This window comes from Bombina bombina, chromosome 6 (genome assembly GCF_027579735.1).
Source record: "Bombina bombina isolate aBomBom1 chromosome 6, aBomBom1.pri, whole genome shotgun sequence".
NCBI lineage: Eukaryota > Metazoa > Chordata > Amphibia > Anura > Bombinatoridae > Bombina > Bombina bombina.
Window position 1 is genome coordinate 362,142,224 of NC_069504.1, and position 23,609 is coordinate 362,165,832.

Here is a 23,609-nt window from a genome sequence, read left to right on the forward strand (position 1 = left end):
CTTTAAGTACCGACTCGTCTCAGGCCATGTGCTCAGCTGGAAACAAAAGCAAACAAAGAAAACATCCACAGCGCAAAACTGCACGTGTAAACTGCAAGACAACCGCGACCTGCCACACAACACTCACCCCAGAGTCACACTCCCAGGGCCAACGGCAGTCAAGGCGAGGACACAGTTTTAACCAGGAAAAGCCACCCGAGACACAAAGGGAGGGGAGGGATTTGGGCGGGGTGGAGGATGCACGGAGCAGACGGGCGGCGAAATGACAACAATAACAAGCGCAGACAGACCAGCACGTGGCAGTAGCATTAGGGGGCACAGATGGGCTAACACCTTGCTTGTCTCTCTCTTTCCGGAGCAACGATAAAAGCTTACAGAAGACTGATTCCCAATGCTCTGATGTAAGAGCAATGGTAGCTGAGTAGCAATCTCATGGGCGAATAAAGCCACCGGCAGGGCTCTGGATCATATAATGCATCTTGCACGTCTGTGACATTGAGTTGTCACTGTCAGCTGGATGGTCTCAAACTGCAGTGAGGTGGGAGACAACATTCTCACTAATATCAACAACACTGTATGACTTGTTCACTTCACTATAGTTAAAATAGAACAGAAGGTGCCACAGTCTTTTTTTCAGGGGTGCTAACACACGTAATGGGATCTGTCAGTCAGCAGCACGGTAATAATATCCTGGATAAACTATTAGACGAACAATGAAGAAACGTCGGTCCTCATATCAAGTCTAACGTAAATGTTCGCATAAACGAGATAACGTGCGTACCTCGTATTTCACAGGTTGGTCTTACCTATAGAATTGTTTTTGTGAATTCCCATTTGCTCTGTCCTCAGCTCTTTCAGAGATTCATATGTAACTAATGGCAGAGAACATCCTGCACTGTGCAATGACCAGCCAGACTCTTGTTATTGGGCGTTACAAGTTGTGTTGATGTCATGTATACACTGTAAATGATATGCGCTCACTTTAGCGATCACGCACCCGCTGTTTAACCCCTTATCTGCCAGAGACAAATGCAATATATTACACCGTTCTATATTAATTATGTAATAAACAATGGCATTTGATGTCTGACACGGCCGCTTTTGCGGTGACAATCCCTTTGCTGTGTGCATAACCAGATGTCACTCTCAGTGGTGATGTGTTGGGCAGCGGTGCCCTGGGTGTAAGTGAGTGGTTGTGGCCTGTCGTTCTGCTGTGCTATTCTCACAGTGACATTTGTGTCTGTCCCTTTTACCTGCCAATCTTCCACGGGCCTCTTGACCTGGTGTCCAACAAAGCAGCTGGTAGAGAGGTGACAGAAGGCTTAACGCTCCCCCCAACTCTGGGGGAAACGTGACCTGGCCTGACGCTCGGGCCGCGCGTCCCCAGGAGCTCCGGTCTCTGCCCCTTTAAGGCTCCGGGCGCGGCCCCGAGACATACAACGACCAACTTCAATTCACAACATCCCTAGGCGCGCACGTAAAAAGAGTAACTGTTACGTGAGCGCGCCCGAATACTGTCAGACTACGGATTTAACGTCATTCTGTGTCCCGCCCACAATGAAACAGCCAATCACAATGTACAGCTTTGACACAAGCATCGCTCTGACCTAACGTTTGTCGTAGAAGAAAAGCAAAACACGCTCATTTAAATATCTCTAAAATTAAAGGCCACTAGGTCTGTAACGATAATTTAACGTCGGCGTGAATATATGTGTAACGGGCCTGTTTATTTAATATCGCAGTGCTTAAAGAAAATATTGCATACAAGATCAGTGTTATTAACAACGTTAGTCAATATATGTATAAGTGACGTTTCCACAATAAGAGAAACATTGTTGATAAATGTATCCGCACCTCACGGATACTGTTGCTGCACCCAGCCTAGGCCCATGGCTTAACGCCTAGCTGGTTGTTATTTAGTGGCCCAAGCATTGTATTCAGTCATTTCTCAATAACTATCGGATCATGCATAAGCAAATACATTCTAATGCCAATGTAACGTTTTCCCTTCAAAGCTACGTCCACTAAATGACTAATTATACTTACCCAGCTATTGTAGAAATGTAAATAATTCCCTATAATAATATACAATATTACAAGTACCAAAGGCACATCTGGAATACCTCTCCACCTGTAATAAACTATTCCCAATGTAATTGTGCAATCTGGCAACTATGGTAACAACTAACCCTGTGAACTAACAGAATAAGATCATCTCTGGGTACCAATTCACTCTGCTCGCTTACTTTATTTAAAAAGAAAAACTTCCCATAACTTCAGATTCTGGTACTTTTCTGTACAGATAGACGTTTTAGAATTATTCAATCCCACTTTTATACAGAAAGTTGGTTAAATTTATGTTGTCATAGGAAAATGGAGACTAAACTAAAAATTGTTTACTACTGTTCTGCAAATACAAATTGCTGTTATTTGCATTATTGTAGGAGAGATCACTGTACCTCGTTCAGACAAACCCCTGAAGTACTGGGCCGTTAATAAACAGATTTCCAGCTCTGGCTAAAATGGGCCAAAAATATCTTTCTGCCCCATGCAGTAGTGTGGAAAGTTCAAGTTAGAGTCGAACCTCCATACAAATGTCAGATTGATGTTATATAACAGCCCTACAACCCAATTGCATAACCCCTTTAAATTTAATATTTTATTTATAAACATGTTCAGTGAACTTTGTGACAAATAAAACGGTTTTATTATTTCATAACATCTTTTGAATTACAGTCCTTTATAATTATAAAGAAAGAATCTTAAATAATTAGCCTGTATTGTGCTTGGTAAACTGTCACATGACATTAAAAAAAAAAGTATCAGTAATTGGTATCGGCGAGTATTTGAAAACAAGTATCAGTACTTGTACTCGGTCATAAAAAAATGGTATCGGTGCAACCCTAGTGATAACAAATGTTGAGTCACCAGCACTGCATTTTATACCTTTATTAGGAATCTAAAAAACAGCAACGTTTCTGGGTTTTAACCCCTTAGTCATGCCACAACTAAGGGGTTAATACCCCGAAACGTTGCTGTTTTTTAGATTCCTAATAAAGGTATAAAATGCAGTGCAGGTGACTCAACGTTTGTTACATATCAATTGGGGATATTGCAGTTTTTACCCCATCACTCGTGCACTTGGATAGTAGCAGCAGTGCTGATATTCTACTACATTGAAGCTGTGATTGGTGAATACTTCTATATGCCACTCTTAAAGGGATATTCCAGCCAAAATTGGAAACCACATGGGTGCATTTCGGTATTGAACAGAAGCAATTTTGTAATATACATGCATTAGCAAAATGCTTCTAATAAAAGCTATAGCTGTTTCAAAAGTGTATTTAAGTATGCACCGTGCACCAGCATTTTCAATACAGCACTTGCTCAGAGAGCCTAAGGTGCTTGTACCATCTGGTAATGACTCAATTTGTTTATTGCTGACATGATACAAGCCCCAGTGATGATCTGAGCAGCTGCAGTATTTAAAATGTAGGTGCAGTGACAATATCTAGCTATGCTTCACATGCACATGCAGAGAAAAATGTTAACACTAAAACAGTGATAACTTTTACTAGAAACATTTTTGCTAATAAATGTACTTTGCAAATATGTTTCTATTTAAAGATGTAATTAATCTATGTGCATTTAAATTTTGACTGGAATGTCCCTTTAAAGGTATATTAAAATGCTGAGCACAGCTACAGTAGCATGGTTACTACTCACCATGCTATTGTTTTTCCTCCTGTGTCTGCTGCTGTCTTCATAGTCATTATCTTATTTAACCCCTTACAAGTATTAGTGAAGCTCTGCATCTTCACACTAGGCCCCAACATCTTGGAGCTTATATTTGTTATGTAACTTTTAAACTGTGCAAGAAAACTGCAAAAAATTAACTCTTCCGCTCTCTATTATGAAAGGTTAACTGAAGGGAATGGTACAGCTGTCAAAAAGCTTGTAACATCACAAAAGTGCACTGCTTCTGTCTCAGAATACAGCAATGTGTGTGCTACAAAATGGAGACACCTAGTATAAAATGCAGATCTTTACCAACTGGATCATGTAATGAGATAAAATAAGATAACAGCTTTAACCCCATCATGCCGTCCTAAAAAGCTGGGTGTGACGAACCAAAGTTATCCAACCCTGCGCCAGTCACTTATTTGGCACAGAAAGGGTTTTCAGCCCCCTTTTCTGTCACCTATAGGTCACAATCTAGCCACACCAGGCAAGCTTGTGATTCAGTTTAGTGGGTGCAAGAGTTAATTCGCACTCCCTTAATCTGTAATAGACGTAAGAGAAATGCCCAACACTCCCTTTTCAATGCCACCCACAATAAACTATAAATCCTTTAGCTCAAATGCTGCCACAACTTAAAATTTATTAGAGGGGAAATCCTAAGAAAAAAACATAATTTATGTAAGAACTTACCTGATAAATTCATTTCTTTCATATTAGCAAGAGTCCATGAGCTAGTGACGTATGGGATATACATTCCTACCAGGAGGGGCAAAGTTTCCCAAACCTCAAAATGCCTATAAATACACCCCTCACCACACCCACAATTCAGTTTAACGAATAGCCAAGAAGTGGGGTGATAAGAAAAAAAGTGCGAAAGCATATAAAATAAGGAATTGGAATAATTGTGCTTTATACAAAATCATAACCACCACAAAAAAGGGCGGGCCTCATGGACTCTTGCTAATATGAAAGAAATGAATTTATCAGGTAAGTTCTTACATAAATTATGTTTTCTTTCATGTAATTAGCAAGAGTCCATGAGCTAGTGACGTATGGGATAATGACTACCCAAGAAGTGGATCTTTCCACACAAGAGTCACTAGAGAGGGAGGGATAAAATAAAGACAGCCAATTCCTGCTGAAAATAATCCACACCCAAAATAAAGTTTAACGAAAAACATAAGCAGAAGATTCAAACTGAAACCGCTGCCTGAAGTACTTTTCTACCAAAAACTGCTTCAGAAGAAGAAAATACATCAAAATGGTAGAATTTAGTAAAAGTATGCAAAGAGGACCAAGTAGCTGCTTTGCAGATCTGGTCAACCGAAGCTTCATTCCTAAACGCCCAGGAAGTAGAAACTGACCTAGTAGAATGAGCTGTAATTCTCTGAGGCGGAGTTTTACCCGACTCAACATAGGCAAGATGAATTAAAGATTTCAACCAAGATGCCAAAGAAATGGCAGAAGCTTTCTGGCCTTTTCTAGAACCGGAAAAGATAACAAATAGACTAGAAGTCTTACGAAAAGATTTCGTAGCTTCAACATAATATTTCAAAGCTCTAACAACATCTAAAGAATGCAACGATTTCTCCTTAGAATTCTTAGGATTAGGACATAATGAAGGAACCACAATTTCTCTACTAATGTTGTTGGAATTCACAACTTTAGGTAAAAATTCAAAAGAAGTTCGCAATACCGCCTTATCCTGATGAAAAATCAGAAAAACAGAATTTATGTTTACCTGATAAATTACTTTCTCCAACGGTGTGTCCGGTCCACGGCGTCATCCTTACTTGTGGGATATTCTCTTCCCCAACAGGAAATGGCAAAGAGCCCAGCAAAGCTGGTCACATGATCCCTCCTAGGCTCCGCCTTCCCCAGTCATTCGACCGACGTAAAGGAGGAATATTTGCATAGGAGAAACCATATGATACCGTGGTGACTGTAGTTAAAGAAAATAAATTATCAGACCTGATTAAAAAAATAGTCAGTGAAAAGTGGGGAATGCTTGGTTGGGTGTGTACGGAGTGTGCTATTTCATATGCAAAAATAAATCACAATTGCACCGCCAGCTTGATAGAGCAAACAAAGTTCACAAACTTGCTATGTCAGCGGGTCACCCCAATCTCCCCCGACTATAGCCAAATTCAAATGAATATGTCATGTGTATATGAATATGAAACTCTCCAATGCAGTCAAGTAATATCACTTTTGATTATATTGCAAAGAAACTCACCACAGTCCTGTTTAGGTTGATCTTTCTCTTGTATCCAAGTGGTGTTGTTGATATTCTTGTGGTGCTGGTGAGTATCCAAGCTGGGAATAGTTAAACCTCCGCAATAAGGGAATTGAATGGTGTTTGAACTCGCTGTGTGTGCTCACAATGGCCAAACAATTCAAGTCTCACAAACAAAAGACAGTTTGGAGCACCAAAAAGCGAGTGAAAAACAAAAAATTTTTTTATTTTATTTATAACAATAGGGTTACATAACCCCAGGGTAAGAGTGTAAAAAACAATATGATGAAAAACAGAGAACAAATAGGCTGACCGGTTTCGGCGTGTGCCTTAATCCTAGCCTGCTTAAAAGTATTAGTAAGATTAAAAAAACCAGGGCGGGCCGTGGACCGGACACACCGTTGGAGAAAGTAATTTATCAGGTAAACATAAATTCTGTTTTCTCCAACATAGGTGTGTCCGGTCCACTGCGTCATCCTTACTTGTGGGAACCAATACCAAAGCTTTAGGACACGGATGAAGGGAGGGAGCAAATCAGGTCACCTAGATGGAAGGCACCACGGCTTGCAAAACCTTTCTCCCAAAAATAGCCTCAGAAGAAGCAAAAGTATCAAACTTGTAAAATTTAGTAAAAGTGTGCAGTGAAGACCAAGTCGCTGCCTTACATATCTGATCAACAGAAGCCTCGTTCTTGAAGGCCCATGTGGAAGCCACAGCCCTAGTGGAATGAGCTGTGATTCTTTCAGGAGGCTGCCGTCCGGCAGTCTCATAAGCCAATCTGATGATGCTTTTAATCCAAAAAGAGAGAGAGGTAGAAGTTGCTTTTTGACCTCTCCTTTTACCAGAATAAACAACAAACAAGGAAGATGTTTGTCTAAAATCCTTTGTAGCATCTAAATAGAATTTTAGAGCACGAACAACATCCAAATTGTGCAACAAACGTTCCTTCTTTGAAACTGGATTCGGACACAAAGAAGGCACGACTATCTCCTGGTTAATGTTTTTGTTAGAAACAACTTTCGGAAGAAAACCAGGTTTAGTACGTAAAACCACCTTATCTGCATGGAACACCAGATAAGGAGGAGAACACTGCAGAGCAGATAATTCTGAAACTCTTCTAGCAGAAGAAATTGCAACCAAAAACAAAACTTTCCAAGATAATAACTTAATATCAACGGAATGTAAGGGTTCAAACGGAACCCCCTGAAGAACTGAAAGAACTAAATTGAGACTCCAAGGAGGAGTCAAAGGTTTGTAAACAGGCTTGATTCTAACCAGAGCCTGAACAAAGGCTTGAACATCTGGCACAGCTGCCAGCTTTTTGTGAAGTAACACAGACAAGGCAGAAATCTGTCCCTTCAAGGAACTTGCAGATAATCCTTTCTCCAAACCTTCTTGAAGAAAGGATAGAATCTTAGGAATTTTTACCTTGTCCCAAGGGAATCCTTTAGATTCACACCAACAGATATATTTTTTCCATATTTTGTGGTAAATTTTTCTAGTTACAGGCTTTCTGGCCTGAACAAGAGTATCAATGACAGAATCTGAGAACCCTCGCTTTGATAAGATCAAGCGTTCAATCTCCAAGCAGTCAGTTGGAGTGAGACCAGATTCGGATGTTCGAACGGACCTTGAACAAGAAGGTCTCGTCTCAAAGGTAGCTTCCATGGTGGAGCCGATGACATATTCACCAGGTCTGCATACCAAGTCCTGCGTGGCCACGCAGGAGCTATCAAGATCACCGATGCCCTCTCCTGATTGATCCTGGCTACCAGCCTGGGGATGAGAGGAAACGGCGGGAATACATAAGCTAGTTTGAAGGTCCAAGGTGCTACTAGTGCATCTACTAGAGTCGCCTTGGGATCCCTGGATCTGGACCCGTAGCAAGGAACCTTGAAGTTCTGACGAGAGGCCATCAGATCCATGTCTGGAATGCCCCACAATTGAGTAATTTGGGCAAAGATTTCCGGATGGAGTTCCCACTCCCCCGGATGAAATGTCTGACGACTCAGAAAATCCGCTTCCCAATTTTCCACTCCTGGGATGTGGATTGCGGACAAGTGGCAGGAGTGAGTCTCCGCCCATTGAATGATTTTGGTCACTTCTTCCATCGCCAGGGAACTCCTTGTTCCCCCCTGATGGTTGATGTACGCAACAGTCGTCATGTTGTCTGATTGAAACCGTATGAACTTGGCCTTTGCTAGCTGAGGCCAAGCCTTGAGAGCATTGAATATCGCTCTCAGTTCCAGAATATTTATCGGGAGAAGAGATTCTTCCCGAGACCAAAGACCCTGAGCTTTCAGGGGTCCCCAGACCGCGCCCCAGCCCACCAGACTGGCGTCGGTCGTGACAATGACCCACTCTGGTCTGCGGAAGCTCATCCCCTGTGACAGGTTGTCCAGGGACAGCCACCAACGGAGTGAATCTCTGGTCCTCTGATCTACTTGTATCGTCGGAGACAAGTCTGTATAGTCCCCATTCCACTGACTGAGCATGCACAGTTGTAATGGTCTTAGATGAATTCGCGCAAAAGGAACTATGTCCATTGCCGCTACCATCAAACCTATTACTTCCATGCACTGCGCTATGGAAGGAAGAGGAACAGAATGAAGTATTTGACAAGAGTTTAGAAGTTTTGATTTTCTGGCCTCTGTCAGAAAAATCCTCATTTCTAAGGAGTCTATTATTGTTCCCAAAGATAGAGAACTTTTTTCTACGTTCACTTTCCACCCGTGAGATCTGAGAAAGGCCAGGACAATGTCCGTGTGAGCCTTTGCTTGAGGAAGGGACGACGCTTGAATCAGAATGTCGTCCAAGTAAGGTACTACTGCAATGCCCCTTGGTCTTAGCACCGCTAGAAGGGACCCTAGTACCTTTGTGAAAATCCTTGGAGCAGTGGCTAATCCGAACGGAAGTGCCACAAACTGGTAATGCTTGTCCAGGAATGCGAACCTTAGGTACCGATGATGTTCCTTGTGGATAGGAATATGTAGATACGCATCCTTTAAATCCACCGTGGTCATGAATTGACCTTCCTGGATGGAAGGAAGAATTGTTCGAATGGTTTCCATTTTGAACGATGGAACCTTGAGAAACTTGTTTAGTATCTTGAGATCTAAGATTGGTCTGAATGTTCCCTCTTTTTTGGGAACTACGAACAGATTGGAGTAGAACCCCATCCCTTGTTCTCCTAAAGGAACAGGATGAATCACTCCCATTTTTAACAGGTCTTCTACACAATGTAAGAATGCCTGTCTTTTTATGTGGTCTGAAGACAATTGAGACCTGTGGAACCTCCCCCTTGGGGGAAGCCCCTTGAATTCCAGAAGATAACCTTGGGAGACTATTTCTAGTGCCCAAGGATCCAGAACATCTCTTGCCCAAGCCTGAGCGAAGAGAGAGAGTCTGCCCCCCACCAGATCCGGTCCCGGATCGGGGGCCAACATCTCATGCTGTCTTGGTAGCAGGTTTCTTGGCCTGCTTTCCTTTGTTCCAGCCTTGCATTGGTCTCCAGGCTGGCTTGGCTTGAGAAGTATTACCCTCTTGCTTAGAGGACGTAGCACTTGGGGCTGGTCCGTTTCTGCGAAAGGGACGAAAATTAGGTTTATTTTTGGCCTTGAAAGACCTATCCTGAGGAAGGGCGTGGCCCTTGCCCCCAGTGATATCAGAGATAATCTCTTTCAAGTCAGGGCCAAACAGCGTTTTCCCCTTGAAAGGAATGTTAAGCAATTTGTTCTTGGAAGACGCATCCGCTGACCAAGATTTTAACCAAAGCGCTCTGCGCGCCACAATAGCAAAACCAGAATTTTTCGCCGCTAACCTAGCCAATTGCAAGGTGGCGTCTAGGGTGAAAGAATTAGCCAATTTGAGAGCATGAATTCTGTCCATAATCTCCTCATAAGAAGAATTATTATTGAGCGCCTTTTCTAGCTCATCGAACCAGAAACACGCTGCTGTAGTGACAGGAACAATGCATGAAATTGGTTGTAGAAGGTAACCTTGCTGAACAAACATCTTTTTAAGCAAACCTTCTAATTTTTTATCCATAGGATCTTTGAAAGCACAACTATCTTCTATGGGTATAGTGGTGCGTTTGTTTAGAGTAGAAACCGCCCCCTCGACCTTGGGGACTGTCTGCCATAAGTCCTTTCTGGGGTCGACCATAGGAAACAATTTTTTAAATATGGGGGGAGGGACGAAAGGTATACCGGGCCTTTCCCATTCTTTATTTACAATGTCCGCCACGCGCTTGGGTATAGGAAAAGCTTCGGGGGGCCCCGGGACCTCTAGGAACTTGTCCATTTTACATAGTTTCTCTGGAATGACCAAATTCTCACAATCATCCAGAGTGGATAACACCTCCTTAAGCAGAGCGCGGAGATGTTCCAATTTAAATTTAAATGTAATCACATCAGGTTCAGCTTGTTGAGAAATTTTCCCTGAATCTGAAATTTCTCCCTCAGACAAAACCTCCCTGGCCCCCTCAGACTGGTGTAGGGGCCCTTCAGAACCAATATCATCAGCGTCCTCATGCTCTTCAGTATTTTCTAAAACAGAGCAGTCGCGCTTTCGCTGATAAGTGGGCATTTTGGCTAAAATGTTTTTGATAGAATTATCCATTACAGCCGTTAATTGTTGCATAGTAAGGAGTATTGGCGCGCTAGATGTACTAGGGGCCTCCTGTGTGGGCAAGACTGGTGTAGACGAAGGAGGGGATGATGCAGTACCATGCTTACTCCCCTCACTTGAGGAATCATCTTGGGCATCATTTTCTCTAAATTTTGTGTCACATAAATCACATCTATTTAAATGAGAAGGAACCTTGGCTTCCCCACATTCAGAACACAGTCTATCTGGTAGTTCAGACATGTTAAACAGGCAAAAACTTGATAACAAAGTACAAAAAACGTTTTAAAATAAACCGTTACTGTCACTTTAAATTTTAAACTGAACACACTTTATTACTGCAATTGCGAAAAAGTATGAAGGAATTGTTCAAAATTCACCAAAATTTCACCACAGTGTCTTAAAGCCTTAAAAGTATTGCACACCAAATTTGGAAGCTTTAACCCTTAAAATAACGGAACCGGAGCCGTTTTTATATTTAACCCCTTTACAGTCCCTGGTATCTGCTTTGCTGAGACCCAACCAAGCCCAAAGAGGAATACGATACCAAATGACGCCTTCAGAAAGTCTTTTCTATGTATCAGAGCTCCTCACACATGCATCTGCATGTCATGCTTCTCAAAAACAAGTGCGCAATAGAGGCGCGAAAATGAGACTCTGCCTATGATTAGGGAAAGCCCCTAGAGAATAAGGTGTCCAATACAGTGCCTGCCGGTTATTTTACATAATTCCCAAGATTAAAATAATTCCTCAAGGCTATGGAGTATAAAATATGTTTATATATAAATCGATTTAGCCCAGAAAATGTCTACAGTCTTAAAAAGCCCTTGTGAAGCCCTTTTTTTTTTTTTTTTTTTTTTTTTTCTGTAATAAAAATGGCTTACCGGATCCCATAGGGAAAATGACAGCTTCCAGCATTACATCGTCTTGTTAGAATGTGTCATACCTCAAGCAGCAAAAGTCTGCTCACTGTTCCCCCAACTGAAGTTAATTCCTCTCAACAGTCCTGTGTGGAAACAGCCATCGATTTTAGTAACGGTTGCTAAAATCATTTTCCTCTTACAAACAGAAATCTTCATCTCTTTTCTGTTTCAGAGTAAATAGTACATACCAGCACTATTTTAAAATAACAAACTCTTGATTGAATAATAAAAACTACAGTTAAACACTAAAAAACTCTAAGCCATCTCCGTGGAGATGTTGCCTGTACAACGGCAAAGAGAATGACTGGGGAAGGCGGAGCCTAGGAGGGATCATGTGACCAGCTTTGCTGGGCTCTTTGCCATTTCCTGTTGGGGAAGAGAATATCCCACAAGTAAGGATGACGCCGTGGACCGGACACACCTATGTTGGAGAAAGGAGACTCACAAGAAAGAGCAGATAATTCAGAAACTCTTCTGGCAGAAGAGATGGCCAAAAGGAACAAAACTTTCCAAGAAAGTAATTTAATGTCCAATGAATGCATAGGTTCAAACGGAGGAGCTTGAAGAGCTCCCAGAACCAAATTCAAACTCCAAGGCGGAGAAATTGACTTAATGACAGGTTTTATACGAACCAAAGCTTGTACAAAACAATGAATATCAGGAAGAATAGCAATCTTTCTGTGAAAAAGAACAGAAAGAGCAGAGATTTGTCCTTTCAAAGAACTTGCGGACAAACCCTTATCTAAACCATCCTGAAGGAACTGTAAAATTCTCGGTATTCTAAAAGAATGCCAGGAAAAATGATGAGAAAGACACCAAGAGATATAAGTCTTCCAGACTCTATAATATATCTCTCGAGATACAGATTTACGAGCCTGTAACATAGTATTAATCACAGAGTCAGAGAAACCTCTTTGACCAAGAATCAAGCGTTCAATCTCCATACCTTTAAATTTAAGGATTTCAGATCCTGATGGAAAAAAGGACCTTGTGACAGAAGGTCTGGTCTTAACGGAAGAGTCCACGGTTGGCAAGAAGGCCATCCGGACAAGATCCGCATACCAAAACCTGTGTGGCCATGCCGGAGCTACCAGCAGAACAAACGAGCATTCCTTCAGAATCTTGGAGATTACTCTTGGAAGAAGAACTAGAGGCGGAAAGATATAGGCAGGATGATACTTCCAAGGAAGTGATAATGCATCCACTGCCTCCGCCTGAGGATCCCGGGATCTGGACAGATACCTGGGAAGTTTCTTGTTTAGATGGGACGCCATCAGATCTATTTCTGGAAGTTCCCACATTTGAGCAATCTGAAGAAATACCTCTGGGTGAAGAGACCATTCGCCCGGATGCAACGTTTGGCGACTGAGATAATCCGCTTCCCAATTGTCTACACCTGGAATATGAACCGCAGAGATTAGACAGGAGCTAGATTCCGCCCAAACCAAAATTCGAGATACTTCTTTCATAGCCAGAGGACTGTGAGTCCCTCCTTGATGATTGATGTATGCCACAGTTGTGACATTGTCTGTCTGAAAACAAATGAACGATTCTCTCTTCAGAAGAGGCCAAAACTGAAGAGCTCTGAAAATTGCACGGAGTTCCAAAATATTTATCGGTAATCTCACCTCCTGAGATTCCCAAACTCCTTGTGCCGTCAGAGATCCCCACACAGCTCCCCAACCTGTGAGACTTGCATCTGTTGAAATTACAGTCCAGGTCGGAAGCACAAAAGAAGCCCCCTGAATTAAACGATGGTGATCTGTCCACCATGTTAGAGAGTGTCGAACAATCGGTTTTAAAGATATTAATTGAGATATCTTCGTGTAATCCTTGCACCATTGCTTCAGCATACAGAGCTGAAGAGGTCGCATGTGAAAACGAGCAAAGGGGATCGCGTCCGATGCAGCAGTCATAAGACCTAGAATTTCCATGCATAAGGCTACCGAAGGGAATGATTGTGACTGAAGGTTTCGACAAGCTGTAATCAATTTTAAACGTCTCTTGTCTGTTAAAGACAGAGTCATGGACACTGAATCCATCTGGAAACCCAGAAAGGTTACCCTTGTCTGAGGAATCAAAGAACTTTTTGGTAAATTGATCCTCCAACCATGATCTTGAAGAAACAACACAAGTCGATTCGTATGAGATTCTGCTAAATGTAAAGACTGAGCAAGTACCAAGATATCGTCCAAATAAGGAAATACCACAATACCCTGTTCTCTGATTACAGACAGCAGGGCACCGAGAACCTTTGTAAAAATTCTTGGAGCTGTAGCTAGGCCAAACGGCAGAGCCACAAACTGGTAATGCTTGTCTAGGAAAGAGAATCTCAGAAACTGATAGTGATCTGGATGAATCGGAATATGCAGATATGCATCCTGTAAATCTATTGTGGACATATAATTCCCTTGCTGAACAAAAGGTAAGATAGTCCTTACAGTTACCATCTTGAACGTAGGTATCCTTACATAACGATTCAATATTTTTAGATCCAGAACTGGTCTGAAAGAATTCTCCTTCTTTGGTACAATGAAGAGATTTGAATAAAACCCCATCCCCTGTTCCTGAACTGGAACTGGCATAATTACTCCAGTCAACTCTAGATCTGAAACACATTACAGAAATGCTTGAGCTTTTACTGGATTTACTGGGACACGGGAAAGAAAAAATCTCTTTGCAGGAGGTCTCAACTTGAAACAAATTCTGTACCCTTCTGAAACAATGCTCTGAATCCAAAGATTGTGAACAGAATTGATCCAAATTTCCTTGAAAAAACGTAACCTGCCCCCTACCAGCTGAGCTGGAATGAGGGCCGCACCTTCATGTGGACTTAGAAGCAGGCTTTGCCTTTCTAGCTGGCTTGGATTTATTCCAGACTGGAGATGGTCTCCAAACTGAAACTGCTCCTGAGGATGAAGGATCAGGCTTTTGTTCTTTGTTGAAACGAAAGGAACGAAAATGATTATTAGCCCTGTTTTTACCTTTAGATTTTTTATCCTGTGGTAAAAAAGTTCCTTTCCCACCAGTAACAGTTGAAATAATGGAATCCAACTGAGAACCAAATAATTTGTTACCCTGGAAAGAAATGGAAAGTAAAGTTGATTTAGAAGCCATATCAGCATTCCAAGTTTTAAGCCATAAAGCTCTTCTAGCTAAAATAGCTAGAGACATAAACCTGACATCAACTCTGATAAAAAATGGCATCACAGATAAAATTATTAGCATGTTGAAGAAGAATAATAATATCATGAGAATCACGATGTGTTACTTGTTGCGCTAAAGTTTCCAACCAAAAAGTTGAAGCTGCAGCAACATCAGCCAAAGATATAGCAGGTCTAAGAAGATTACCTGAACACAGATAAGCTTTTCTTAGAAAGGACTCCATTTTCCTATCTAGAGGATCCTTAAACGAAGTACCATCTGACGTAGGAATAGTAGTACGTTTAGCAAGGGTAGAAATAGCCCCATCAACTTTAGGGATCTTGTCCCAAAATTCTAATCTGTCAGGCGGCACAGGATATAATTGCTTAAAACGTTTAGAAGGAGTAAATGAATTACCCAAATTATCCCATTCTTTGGAAATTACTGCAGAAATAGCATCAGGGACAGGAAAAACTTCTGGAATAACTACAGGAGTTTTAAAAACCTTATTTAAACGTTTAGATTTAGTATCAAGAGGACCAGAATCCTCTATTTCTAAAGCAATTAGTACTTCTTTAAGTAAAGAACGAATAAATTCCATTTTAAATAAATATGAAGATTTATCAGCATCAACCTCTGAGACAGAATCCTCTGAACCAGAGGAATCATCAGAATCAGAATGATGATGTTCAGTTAAAAATTCATCTGTAGGGAGAGAAGTTTTAAAAGATTTTTTATGTTTACTAGAAGGAGAAATAACAGACATAGCCTTCTTTATGGATTCAGAAACAAAATCTCTTATATTATCAGGAACATTCTGCACCTTAGATGTTGAAGGAACTGCAACAGGCAATGGTACTTTACTAAAGGAAATATTATCTGCTTTAACAAGTTTGTCATGACAATCAATACAAACAACAGCTAGAGGAATAGCTACCAAAAGTTTACAGCAGATACACTTAGCTTTGGTAGATTCAGCACTTGACAGCGATTTTCCTGTAGTATCTTCTGACTCAGATGCAACGTGAGACATCTTGCAATATGTAAGAGAAAAAACAACATATATATAAAGCAAAATTGATCAAATTCCTTAAATGACAGTTTCAGGAATGGGAAAAAATGCCAAAGAACAAGCTTCTAGCAACCAGAAGCAATAAAAAATGAGACTTAAATAATGTGGAGACAAGAGTGACGCCCATATTTTTTCGCGCCAAATAAGACGCCCACATTATTTGGCGCCTAAATGCTTTTTGGCGCCAAAAATGACGCCACATCCGGAACGCCGACATTTTTGGCGCAAAATAACGTCAAAAAGTGACGCAACTTCCGGCGACACGTATGACGCCGGAAACGGAAATAGAATTTTTGCGCCAAAAAAGTCCGCGCCAAGAATGACGCAATAAAATGAAGCATTTTCAGCCCCCGCGAGCCTAACAGCCCACAGGGAAAAAGTCAAATTTTAAGGTAAGAAAAATGTTAAATTAAAATGCATTATCCCAAATATGAAACTGACTGTCTGAAAAATAAGGAAAGTTGAACATTCTGAGTCAAGGCAAATAAATGTTTGAATACATATATTTAGAACTTTATAAACAAAGTGCCCAACCATAGCTAGGAGTGTCACAAAAAATAAGACTTACTTACCCCAGGACACTCATCTACATATAGTAGATAGCCAAACCAGTACTGAAACGAGAATCAGTAGAGGTAATGGTATATATAAGAGTATATCGTCGATCTGAAAAGGGAGGTAAGAGATGAATCTCTACGACCGATAACAGAGAACCTATGAAATAGACCCCTTAGAAGGAGATCACTGCATTCAAATAGGCAATACTCCTCACATCCCTCTGACATTCACTGCACGCTGAGAGGAAAACCGGGCCCCAACTTGCTGCGGAGCGCATATCAACGTAGAATCTAGCACAAACTTACTTCACCACCTCCATCGGAGGCAAAGTTTGTAAAAACTGAATTGTGGGTGTGGTGAGGGGTGTATTTATAGGCATTTTGAGGTTTGGGAAACTTTGCCCCTCCTGGTAGGAATGTATATCCCATACGTCACTAGCTCATGGACTCTTGCTAATTACATGAAAGAAACCCAGACTTTACATATTAACTCTAGAAATACAATTTAGCAGAAAATAACCTAAATTATACAGTTCTAATATTCCAGTCTCTTTCAGTAACGTGGTTCAATTATTAGACAAAGGCCAAACTTAATAAAGGAATTATTTATTATGCCAAAAATATTATGCACAATGCATTATTAATAAAAAGTTGTTACAAATAAAATTACACACGCAAACAGTGTTTTAAAATAAAAAGGAGAAAAACAGAATTGAATACTTTACTAGCTTCAAGATCTGCGCCAGGGGAATGGCAGAAGAAGATGGCTCCTTACTCTGTACAGCAGCTCCCCTTGTAAGAATGACAATCTTATTGTTAAGAAATAAGATTCTTAAAACTACTTTTCAGAGATCAGGTTGCTTAACCACACCCTCCTGGGCGGGCTAAGAAACCCCCCTGTCTTTACAACCTTCAATAGACTAATTTCTTGCCTGAATTTATACAATCCATTATCATTCCTGCTAGGTAAGAAATTTCTATATTTACATATTTAGAACCTTTTAGTTTTATTGGGAGAATCGGTTTGATATCAAATATGCCATAGGTTGTCATATTTACCTTCCTTTAGGTTATAACAGTTTTAACCCACATATGTACATAATATACCAATGTCCTGTCAGTGACCTGGTCAGTTTTTGTAATGAAGGGCCTGTTTTGCATCAGGCATTCTATTGACAGCTTAAGCCATAAACTTTATCCTGTGTATCTCTGTGACTTTATGACTCAATGCATACACACTAACATTTGGTGGCTATTTAGGGGGTTCTGGCACTTCAAAGAAAATACAAACACAATTCTTCTTGAAAACAAATAACTGTTTTGAGTGCAAGCTACACAAAGTTAACTCCTTAGCAGCTGAATCCTGAGATATTTGTGACACCTCCCCCAATAAGATATAAGGAAAGAGTCTGGACACTTTCTCACCCTCTTAGCCTTTCAGGTAAGACTAAGATCTCTCAACTTAGTCTAATTAATTTTTATTTAGGTACTTCAGGAGTGTGAAAGGCGCTGGGAAGCTGAGGGTTAATATAAATGAGTCAAAATGACTGATAATATAAAAAGTGTCTGTGACTGTTCGTGAATTTAGATGAATTAATATTTGTTGTTTAACAAGGTTTAAGTATGGGTGAATTATGTCCCATATGAGGTAGAAACAGTTATTCATATAGCGAATTCCGTTAGGATAATCGACCCAACGACTAGATAAAATAAACAAATGAGATTTAATAAAAAGATTTTTTTGCATATATAAAATACAGTAAAATACGGTTGTGGCCACAACTACAATTAAAAATGATAATTCGAAACAGTATCAGAAATATACACAGTGAATGTGTTGTCTGTCAAAGTATTCCTTATAGGCCTTAAACTGACATATCGTTTAGAATTTTAAGATTTTAAACACTTAATAGTGAAAATAAACAATTAGTAGCTAAGAAATTTTGCACTCAATAGTGAAGTATAGTACTTGGTAGTGAGGATATTAAAAAGTCTTATGTACAGTAACCATAAATTTATTTCTTGGTAATCCCGGTGTTGTTAGTGATTAGTATCAATGTTCCAAGAACTCCTATGCTTTTAGCACAAGAGGTTACAGGTGATGTGAGAGAAATTGACAATTCTTCAGTGTCAGGTTTTTACTTAAGTGATGCAATTTTTGTATCCAAAATAAATAGTGACTCTTCTCAATACAATTGTTACTTTTATCCAAGTGTAACTTTTTTTCAAATGTGCAGTGTTGCTCCGGTTATAAAATATATGCAGCTGTGTGTTACGTAAAATACGATAATTGTGTTCAAAGTTAGTTGTTAATATTCACAGTGTTTCAAGTCCGATAATTTATCGGTATGTTCTTGTAGATGTTATTATCCTTATGAACGAAGTGTAATGGATATGGCTTGAGACAGACTTACCTGGCTGCGCTCCCTGGCCGGCGTTGTCCCTGCATGGCGGAAGTACTCGCAGCCGCTTCACTGTCGGATGTAGCCCTGTTGATTCTCCGCTGGTTTCGTAAGGTACTATGCTGCGTGATATTCCTCCTGTAGTTGGCAGCTGTGCAAGAAAACTGCAAAAGCAACAATAGATCCACAGATACTTCTACGCGTTTCAGCACACTTGGTGCCTTTATCAAGATCATGATCTTGATAAAGGCACCAAGTGTGCTGAAACGCGTAGAAGTATCTGTGGATCTATTGTTGCTTGAAACTCACTCATCCCAAGATAGTTGCCAGCTGCCAACTACAGGAGGAATATCACGCAGCATAGTACCTTACGAAACCAGCGGAGAATCAACAGGGCTACATCCGACAGTGAAGCGGCTGCGAGTACTTCCGCCGTGCAGGGACAACGCCGGCCAGGGAGCGCAGCCAGGTAAGTCTGTCTCACTTCGTTCATAAGGATAATAACATCTACAAGAACATACCGATAAATTATCGGACTTGAAACACTGAATATTAACAACTAACTTTGAACACAATTATCGTCTTTTACGTAACACACAGCTGCATATATTTTATAACCGGAGCAACACTGCACATTTGAAAAAAAGTTACACTTGGATAAAAGTAACAATTGTATTGAGAAGAGTCACTATTTATTTTGGATACAAAAATTGCATCACTTAAGTAAAAACCTGACACTGAAGAATTGTCAATTTCTCTCACATCACCTGTAACCTCTTGTGCTAAAAGCATAGGAGTTCTTGGAACATTGATACTAATCACTAACAACACCGGGATTACCAAGAAATAAATTTATGGTTACTGTACATAAGACTTTTTAATATCCTCACTACCAAGTACTATACTTCACTATTGAGTGCAAAATTTCTTAGCTACTAATTGTTTATTTTCACTATTAAGTGTTTAAAATCTTAAAATTCTAAACGATATGTCAGTTTAAGGCCTATAAGGAATACTTTGACAGACAACACATTCACTGTGTATATTTCTGATACTGTTTCGAATTATCATTTTTAATTGTAGTTGTGGCCACAACCGTATTTTACTGTATTTTATATATGCAAAAAAATCTTTTTATTAAATCTCATTTGTTTATTTTATCTAGTCGTTGGGTCGATTATCCTAACGGAATTCGCTATATGAATAACTGTTTCTACCTCATATGGGACATAATTCACCCATACTTAAACCTTGTTAAACAACAAATCTTTAATTCATCTAAATTCATGAACAGTCACAGACACTTTTTATATTATCAGTCATTTTGACTCATTTATATTAACCCTCAGCTTCCCAGCGCCTTTCACACTCCTGACCTCCCCCAATACGAGCCACTCCCGATGCGTATCAAAAGGAGCTTCCCCTTGCTGTGAGAACACAGTTGCCAGACAGATTGCACCTAGCAGTTTTGGCAGCAGGATGCCCTCCTTTTAAAAGTGACACACTAGATGCTCTACCCAACCGATTGAATATATTGCAGGGCCCCTCCCATGCAGCCTCTAGTTTGTTCTGTCTCATGGGCGTGAGTACAAGAACATTATGGACCATCTCACACACTCCCTCTCTGGCAGTAAACTCCTGCAACTGTTTTTGTGCGAATATGGCATCTCTGGGTTTTGCAGGTACCTCCCCCAATAAGGTTTGCATCTGATCCATGAATAACACATCATCCCCTGTTACAGAGGTGCCTGTGAAACCTAGTGTCTTGCTACCTATGGTGTGCTCTCTAAACATATTGTGTGCTGTCAGTTGCTGCTTAACTACCATAGGCTCTTGCCCTCCCACTGGAGTAGAATTCCTGTACTCCTGCACTCTGTTATGGTTGGTAGGGGGTTGACTAACTGCCCCCCTCCTCCTCACTGTGCGTTCTAACTGCTGAACCTGCTGAGGACACTGATGCTGCACATCTATCAGTGTATTTGCTGAATGGCACTGTGGGGCTGTGTAAATACACTTCTCTGTACTCCTCCCCCCTGTGCCTGCAGTCTGTGTCAGTCTCTGTCCCCTAGCCTGTGCAGTCTGTTTATAGGTCACAGCTGAGGTTACTGGGGTCTGTGTCACCCACAATCTTTCACACTCACTCTGGGGGTCCCCTCAAAGAGTATTCTGTACCCTCCTCCCCCACACACTCTGACATCTGTGGCTTTGCTGCTTCTGTCATAGAGTGGTCTAGTTTGCCCCCCTGCTCTCTCTCACAGTCAGTCTGCCACTTTCCATAATCACACAGAATCTGGGACCATTTTGACACTGGTGCAGACAAGCACACATCTTCCTTCTGCCATTTATCCTAACTATTGTGTCTTTTCACAGGGTACGGAATTGTCCCTGGCAGAGACTGGCACACATCATCCAGCGGCCCAGTCACCCAGTCATTCTCTCCCCCGTCAATCTCACCTCCTTCCATATAATCCAATGATTCAATCACAGGCAGACACGCACCCCTCATCTGCCTTCTCTCACAAATAGCTTCTCCCTGTACAGGTAAACTCAGTTCAGGCACAGACAGACCCACACAGTCTATCTGCCTTTCTCCCCCATCAGTCTCACCCTGTACAGCTAATGGTAATTCTGCCGATACTGCTGGTTTAAGTACAGGAAGACACACACCGTCTGTCTGTCGTTATCCCCAGTCAGTATCTCCTCGTACAGCTTCATCTCTCAGCACAGACACCCCCAGTTCAGGCACAGCCCTGCGCACACATGCACTCTGTCCTCCCTCCTGGTCATAATGTCTCTGAGCATTTTTACACACAGCCCTTTCCACATAAGGGTCTGTAACTAATGTCACTAGGTCACATGTAGCATTGTCAGGCACATAGAGAGATAACAATCTACCCAAATCAGTACCCAGTAAGACATCATTAGGAATATTTTCAGATACCCCCACATTTCTTAAACCTCTCCCCACTCCCCAATCAAGATATACACGTGCCATAGGCACTGCAAGTTTCATTCCCCCAATCCCTTTAACTGCTAGAGTCTTTCCAGGGATAATGTTCTCAGAGTTAACTAGCTTTGGTGCACCATAGTCACTTCTGCACCTGTGTCCCTTAGCCCTAGGGTTACCTTATCTCCAACAGTCACAGGTTGCAAGTTCTCATGGTTGTTTTCCTCTGGACAGGTAACAAACAAAACAGATGCTGGTACTTCTGAGGGATTACTCCCTCCAGCTGATTGCCCCAAGTTAATTCTCTCTGGGCAAGTGGAGCTGATGTGGCCCACTTTGTTGCAAACAAAACATCTGCGGGTATCCCCCTGCCCAGATGCAGCACTCCCTCCTCCTTTCCCAGAGGGAGCAGACACACTGGATAAAGGCACAGCAGGTTTTGTGAAGGGGGGTCGTGCAGCAGCTCCTTTACAGGTGGATCCCCACTTAGAAAAGGATTTCCTCCCATTCTCTGGAGACCTGTTAGCTGTGTAAAAATCAGCCAGCTCGCCAGCTTCCAATGCTGTTATGGGCTTCCGATCTAAAACCCATTCTTGAACTCCGGCTGGGCACAGCTGCATAAATTGCTCCTTCACAATCAAATCTTCCAGCTCCTCCATAGTGGCAACTTTTAAAACTCTGACCCACTGTTTAATGGCTGTCCTCAAGTTCCCAACAACTGTAATATAGCTCTCTGACAAACCTTTCTGCAGAGAACGGAATTTCTTTCGGTACACCTCAGGAGTAAGATTGTATCTCCTCTGTAGTGCAGCTTTAATGGAATCATAGTCCTGATCAAACTCTGGGGGTAGTTCAGCAAACACCTCCAGTGCAGGACCTTTCAGGCCAGGGGTAAGGTACTTGGCCCACTGCTCCCTTGGCAACTGGAACTGTCTGCAAACTTTCTCAAAGCTATGCAGGAATACATCCACATCTCCATCTTTCTCCAGGGTGGGAACGAACCAAGGTTATCCAACCCTGCGCCAGTCACTTATTTGGCACAGAAAGGGTTTTCAGCCCCCTTTTCTGTCACCTATAGGTCACAATCTAGCCACACCAGGCAAGCTTGTGATTCAGTTTAGTGGGTGCAAGAGTTAATTCGCACTCCCTTAATCTGTACTAGACGTAAGAGAAACGCCCAACACTCCCTTTTCAATGCCACCCACAATAAACTATAAATCCTATAGCTCAAATGCTGTCACCACTTAAAATTTATTAGAGGGTAAATCCTAAGAAAAAACCCAGACTTTACACATTAACTCTAGAAATACAATTTAGCAGAAAATAACCTAAATTATACAGTTCTAATATTCCAGTCTCTTTCAGTAACGTGGTTCAATTATTAGACAAAGGCCAAACTTAATAAAGGAATTATTTATTATGCCAAAAATATTATGCACAATGCATTATTAATAAAAAGTTGTTACAAATAAACTTACACACGCAAACAGTGTTTTAAAATAAAAAGGAGAAAAACAGAATTGAATACTTTACTAGCTTCAAGATCTGCGCCAGGGGAATGGCAGAAGAAGATGGCTCCTTACTCTGTACAGCAGCTCCCCTTGTAAGAATGACAATCTTATTGTTAAGAAATAAGATTCTTAAAACCACTTTTCAGAGATCAGGTTGCTTAACCACACCCTCCTGGGCAGGCTAAGAAACCCCCCAGTCTTTACAACCTTCAATAGACTAATTTCTTGCCTGAATTTATACAATCCATTATCATTCCTGCTAGGTAAGAAATTTCTATATTTACATATTTAGAACCTTTTAGTTTTATTGGGAGAATCGGTTTGATATCAAATATGCCATAGGTTGTCATATTTACCTTCCTTTAGGTTATAACAGTTTTAACCCACATATGTACATAATATACCAATGTCCTGTCAGTGACCTGGTCAGTTTTTGTAATGAAGGGCCTG

General features: G+C 41.1%; 1 protein-coding gene across 6 annotated transcripts in view; it reads right to left on the minus strand.

The window, feature by feature from the left end:
• RNF44 (ring finger protein 44) overlaps nucleotides 1-23,609 on the minus strand; it is a 928,909-nt gene that overhangs the window by 597,315 nt on the left and 307,985 nt on the right. For 3 of the 6 annotated variants that reach the window (XM_053717044.1, XM_053717039.1, XM_053717040.1), the window contains exon 1: nucleotides 1,254-1,471. The exons of 1 other annotated variant lie outside the window; for it this stretch is intronic. The gene's annotated coding sequence lies outside the window, so the exon portion shown is untranslated. Of the gene's footprint in view, nucleotides 1-127; nucleotides 195-806; nucleotides 826-1,253; nucleotides 1,472-23,609 lie in introns of those variants that run through there. 2 more of the 6 variants (XM_053717043.1, XM_053717042.1) reach the window with 2 other exon arrangements.